Source organism: Propithecus coquereli, unplaced genomic scaffold (genome assembly GCF_000956105.1).
Source record: "Propithecus coquereli isolate 6110/MARCELLA unplaced genomic scaffold, Pcoq_1.0 Scaffold299, whole genome shotgun sequence".
Lineage (NCBI taxonomy): Eukaryota > Metazoa > Chordata > Mammalia > Primates > Indriidae > Propithecus > Propithecus coquereli.
The window spans coordinates 2,752,519-2,759,110 of record NW_012148607.1 but is presented as its reverse complement, the minus strand read 5'-3'; the positions used below and the strand labels follow the sequence as shown (position 1 = coordinate 2,759,110).

The 6,592-nt window shown below is 37.8% G+C and overlaps 1 protein-coding gene across 3 annotated transcripts in view; it reads right to left on the bottom strand.

The window, feature by feature from the left end:
- Positions 1-6,592, bottom strand: part of EIF2B3 (eukaryotic translation initiation factor 2B, subunit 3 gamma, 58kDa) — a 110,529-nt gene that overhangs the window by 78,132 nt on the left and 25,805 nt on the right. The window lies entirely within an intron of this gene.

The window sequence follows — 6,592 nt, the reverse complement described above, 5'->3', positions numbered from 1 at the left end:
TGCCCAGCTAATTTCTTCTATTTTTAGTTGTTTGGCTAATTTCTTTCCATTTATAGTAGAGACAGGGTCTCGCTCTTGCTCAGGATGGTCTCGAACTCCTGAGCTTGAGCAATCCTCCCGCCTCGGCCTCCCAGAGTGCTAAGATTACAGGCGTGAGCCACCGTGCCCAGCCTGTTTTTTTTTTTTAGAGACAGGATCTTACTCTGTTGCTTAGGCTAGAGTGCAGTGGTGTGATAATAGCTCACTGCAGCCTTGAACTCTTGGCTTCAAGTGATCTTCCTGCCTCAGCCTCCTGAGTACCTGGGACTACAGATATGTACCATCATGCCTGGCTAATTTTTTTTTTTTTGTAGAGACAGGGTCTCACTGTGTTGTCCAGGCTGGTCTTGAACTCCTGGGCTCAAGTGGTCCTCCCACCTTGGCCTCCCAAAGTGCTAGGATTATAGGGGTGAGCCACCACATCAGGCCAGGAATTCACATTCTATAGTGAACACTTATGATACAACCTCAGATATGTACAAAGCACTCATTTACTACTTTCACAATAGCATGATAACGTTATTATTATTATTAGTCTCTATTTTTATGGATGAGAAAAGTAAGGCCTACTACCCACAGTACCTGGCACATAGCAGGCATTTAATAATTGTTTGACGAATGAATAAATTGGTGAAGAAAGATTTTCTCATAATGGTAGGTTTTCTTTTTTTTTTTAACTTTTATTTGCATTTATTTTATGCTGAATTTATTCTTGTGCTGTAAGTTTTTATTTGTTCAGTTTCTTCTGGGATATCTTTTTCTTCTGTGCAACCTCCTCTTTTGGTTTAGGAACAATTTCTTTTCAGTAAGGATCATCTTGATGTGGAAGGGGGAGTTCATATATGGGTTAATCCAACCATGAGTGCTGTAAGTCCAGTGGCACGTAGCAAGTGATGTATCATAAGCTCTGAACAGGTGCTCTGTACACCTGGATATACTTAATGACCAGAGAATCTACATCTAAACCTATAAGTTCAGCATGACTCTCTGCATTTTAAGCATGTACAGCAAAAATTCTGAACTCTTACTGGGCTAAGTGGTGGGTTTTCTCATTATAATTCTAATAACTCATTAATTACAATAAAAACTAATAGTGGTAAGCAATGTTTCTTGAGATGCTTATTACTATTGGCCAGGAATTCTGATACACTTTGCATACATTATTTCAATCTTTACAACAACCCTATGCAGTAAGAACTATTATTATTAGCACTTTACAAATGAAAAAGCAGGTTTATAGCAGTTATCCCAGTGTCTAAGATCTAACAACTAGTAATGGCTATTCATATAACTAAAGAATCTGTATTACTAAATAATGTTCAAAGAAATAGAGCTTCACTAGTTTGAAGACCCATTTAAGAGAGGTTCTACTCCAGTGTTATATACTAGATGGACCTAATGTCTTAGATACTATAAATTTAGGTCTACTACCCAATATTGTGGGTACTAGATATCAGCTGGAATATCCTATTTTAAGACTAACCTTGATAAACTAAAAAGTATCAGTAAGATCATCAAGATGCTGAAAGAGCCAGAAATCATGATAGCTCAGAAAACAGATGTTTAGTAGGGAAAGGAAAAGACTGTGTGCATATGGAAGAGTAGGGAGGACAAGGAGTAGGGTTAAGAAGAAACAAATATTAATAATAGCACTCTCTAAATATCTGACAGTCTGAAGGAAGGACCAAATTTTACCTGAATAGCTCAAGAGCAAAACTAAGAACAAAAAGTAACAAAGAACAAAAGTAATTTTGGTTTCTATGTTAACTTTCTGTCAATCACAGTTAGTCAAAAAGCAAAATTTTGTAAAATAATGAGTTTCTCATCATTACAAATGCTCAAGTAGAAACTGGATGATCACTTGCAATGATTCATCTATTTAATATTTATTAAGCGATCACTCTACACTTAGCCAGGTCCTTTTCTGGACCTAGAGGAAACTTGGACTAGAAAGTATTAAATGTGAGCAGCTAAGCAAGGTTACTTAATATATTTTAAACAAATTTCTACCTACAGATTTTGCCATTATGTTTTATTATAAATACAGAGAACAGAGGTCCAAAAACAATCAACTAGAAAACAAATTCCTTAAATTGCAATTTAAATACACCAATGTTTCTCAATAGTAACTTAAGAGTTTCCCAGAGGTGCCTCAGGGAAAGCCAGGCTCCTACTGCCCTTCCTGAGCTAACCAGGACAACTCTTCTGTTATTAATTTTATCTTCCAGTCTTCTATATAAATTTTGGCTTGGAAAACCAATTCTGCTACTTTAAAAAGTATGAAAAACACTGGACTAAATTATTCCAGGTTCAAGAATAAAGTGAAAATCTACATGGCAATTTCTGTAAGTGATTCCAACTTCCCTAAAATTTTAATTTAAAATCAAGATTCCTGCTTTGGGTGGGAAAATGGGTGATTTCAACTTGTATTCTACTAAAGCAAAGAGTCTTGTTTGCTCAGAAAGTGAGACTCAACCATCAGAATGCCTTGTCTTACTGCTTGAAATTTCTTATTCTGAATACAGAATCTATTTCAGAATCTCCATTTCTTTTTCTACATATAACTCATAATTCATAGCCTAAACAATTTCTTTTGAAGACCTCTTAAGGTTAAGAAGTTCAAATTTGGATTTTTTTTTTCCACTCCTCTGCTTAAGGCTCTCTTAATTCTTTCTGGATCTTAACTTTGAGACTTAAAAAAAAAAAGTCCCTATAAACATCTTCTTTTTAGGAAAAAAAATTTATAAGTCTTCAACTCACCATCTAGGAACCAACAAACATTAACAAATCAGACCACATACATGCAAGCTAAGGACAAAACAGACTGCAGAATCCTACTTCTTCTAACAATGTGTAGAAAGGCAGGGGCACAGGCCACTGATAAAGACATCCGCACAATTGTCATTACAACAGCACAGAAGGTGCCCCATTTCATCATAATGAAAATATATTTGCAGAGGAAAAATCTCCTTTCTGTTTTTCTGTTTCTCTAATAAGATGACCAATTTTTATAAGTTAACTGTTCTATAATAAATTGAATTATTAAGTGTACTCCAAAGTGAATAAAATGACCCCAATGCAGATGCCTCTGAAGTGGTGACAATGTTGCCTTGGAAAATAAATGCTGTTATCATTCAATATTTGCAGAAGTGTTTAAATCTGTCAGTACTGTGAATGCCAAACAAGTTCTGCATAATTGTGAACAGGCTGTAGGCTCATTTCTCTCCTTGCTTTTAGATGACTTTTTGCTAAACTGAATGCAAAATCCCTAAGGATCACAAGGAACAGACCCCTCCCCTCAACGTCTGGTTGCCATCTGTTCTTAGTGTGAAAAGAAAGGCACTGGTCTGAAAGAGCAGGGCTTAGGATACAGATGGAGGTGCTGTTCCACTAGCCCCTCTCTTGCCTCTCTTCCCAGAGAATGCACCATTTAAGAGTCACTGAGACCAAACACACCCCCATTTTCTTTGCAACTCCACCACTTCCAAAGGAAAGTCTTTATTGTCTGATCAATGTACTTTGTTTCCAAAGCTGGAATCCTGGAAGAAACAAAAGTCTAAGAAGAAAACTAAGCCATCCTTGTACCTTCGTAATACTATCTTTCTTTACATTTTTATAAAAGTTGTAATAGAAAGAAATGGCCATTATTTTGATGTTTAATCTAAAAATGTAAAGCCCATTCTAGAAATGCAAATGGCCTTCTACTAACTGGAACCCAGAGATAGAAAGTGGAAAAACTGATAAGAGCCAGAGAAGTATTTTTAATCATGTGTGACCACAAGCCATGAATAAACATGGACTGTTTGGACTGGGAATCAACTGTGTATCTGAAATGCAGTTAGCTTGAAAGTTCCCTGAACATGCCAATCCACAACATGTGTTTCATGGGACCAGTTCTTTTCTAACACCAACAGTATGCCTCTTCTGCATAGATCAACTGGAATCTCCAAAGACCTATTCCAGCAGTCCCCAGTATGCCTCATCCCAAGCCTGCTTCTCCAGAGAAGCCAGGGCAATGTCAAGAGCAAAAAGCACAGTTCTAAAGTTGATGATACAGAAACATACAGGGTTTCCAAGGGAAGGCAGCATTTCATGTTTAGGGAAAAATCAAGACACCATGGAATTCAAAACGCAAACTGCTGCCAGTTAGTCTTGACTAAAGCAAACAAATTAAGCTCAGAAAATGCAATTACCAAGCTATGGCAAAGCCCAGAAATCTCTCATTACAAGAACATTTTTGGTCAAGCCAAAACCACTGAGTAAAACTAGAGGGAAAAAAACAAAAGTTAAATCAGAAAACCGGATGTGTGTGTGTGTGTGTGTGGCTATAGTGGTGGGATGGGAGGTGAACAAAGCTACTGGGAATAGCGTCTTTTCTTTTCCTGGCAGCTGTTCCACGAGAGACTGTTATAAATAACACAATCTGGCAACCGATTCTTTACAACAAGGAGAAAGAACAACATACTTACTCCCCTGGAAAAAAAACTGTCAGGGCAAGGTAACTACCATGGTTTTACCTACCCAGCACTTCCACAAATAATGGCTGTGATCCAAATCACTTCCCTGCATTCCACTCCTGCGCATATGGAACTAACGAATTCAAGCTGCTTGGTGTGACCATGAATGGTCACAATTTACATTTTCCTATGTGGTCTAATCCCAACCCAATCCTCAAAAGTAGTTTGTGTGCTTTAATAAATACCTATGGCTAAATGCAGTGGAGACCTCACTGGTTCAGTTTTGGTTGAAAATGCTTGGAAAAGAACCTGCAGCGGGGGTGGGAGGAGCTGACCCAAGGCCCTGGGGTGGGCTGGAGGTCGAAAAATCTGGAGCTCCTCCCCCGCCCCCTATATTAAAAAAAAAAAGAAAATGCGTGGAAAAGATTCCCAGTCTATAGTCATCAAAGTGTACAGCCAAGGGCCAACTGCCACTTTGTTTTCACTGAGGTTGGGGCAGTAGGTACAGGAATGACCAACTCAGCCTGTAAGTAAGACATGTGATAATCCTCAGACTCACAGCTAAATATCCTTCCTATGTTCCTTAGCTCAATCGCAGTGTCACACTGGGTGCAATGGTGTGGGGCTGAAGGGAGAGGATCACTTTAACCCAGGAGTTTGAGGCCAGACTGCGCAACATAGCGAGACCACATCACAGAAAAAAAGCATAGTGTCACTACCATCCAGGATCAGATGTCAGAAGTCTGGCCATAGTCCAGGACTGAAGTCCTCCCTCTCTTGTGCCTAGTCCCCTACTCCAACATGTCACTGGTCCCCTAGTCTTCCTCTTTATCTCTAATGCACTGCCTTAGTTCAAGCCTCAAAATCTTTTTCCAGTCTCTTAACTGGTCTCTCTTACTCCAGTTTTTCCCTATTCTAATCCACACTCCAATTTCACTCCTTATGTCATTTCCCTGCCTAAAGATGGACTAAAACAGTGTTTTCCAAATATAAAAAAAAGTCGAATGTATTATAGCTTGTTTTTTAAATTTATTTTATTATAAAATACACAGATCACTATAATGATATATGTTCTTTATATAACATATATAAAAATAGACATTTTAAAAGGAAAAAATAAAATTTTAAAAACTAGAAATTCTAATATTTTCCTAATACTCAATCCTGTACATGCTCTGGTTTTGAGTACATCCCATTTTGGAGATCACTGCTCTCAAAGGTTTAAGTTCAAATTCCTTAGCACAACATTAAAGGTCTTCAAAATACGACTCCACCTATCTAATTCAGCCTTCTCTGCCATAATTCCCCTCCACATAGCCAATATTAACTTGATAGAATAACTGCCAAGATACATTCCCTATGCTCTCTTCCCACTCTACTACATATTCATCCAATAAGATTTAGGTCTTGTCATAGTTACTAGAAAGGGCAGAGCCAATATATTATCTCCCCTGGAGATGAAGCCTTTTCTGATACATTACAGACCTTAAATCACTAATTGGATTACACACATATATATATTTTTTCCATCTAGATTCTGAGCCCCATAAGAGCTCTTTAATCTTTGTATTCCCATTTATCAATTTAGTGCTGGCAAACAAGTATCAGTACATGTCAGCATTCTTCCTGTTACCTCCTTTTCTTTGACTCAAAGATTAAAACATTCAATTTTAGACGTTTAGAAACGGCACACATTCTGACAGAGGCAAGTACCCCCTTTGTAGAAACTGTAACTGTTCAGAGTTAGGACAGGAGCCACAGAGGTAACTTTGCAGTTCCCTAAAGCAAGAAGGTAGAAAATGAACCTGCTGTCTCCAAAAAAGAAAAAGGCAGAGCTGTCTAAAAGGAAAGAAATCAGAAGCAGCTGTCCCAGAGGGCATGGCTGAAGAGTGATATGCTTGCTAGATTTACAATTTTAAAATGGAGATTCAACATTTATAGTTCTAATATTTATAGTTCATTCACTTTCCCAAAGGAAGTTTGCTAACTGAGCATTTTTTCATATGTTTTTTGGCCATTATTCTGTCTTCTTTTGAAAAGTTTCTGTCCATGTCCTTTGCCCACTTTTTGATAGGGTTGTTTGATTTTTTCTTGTT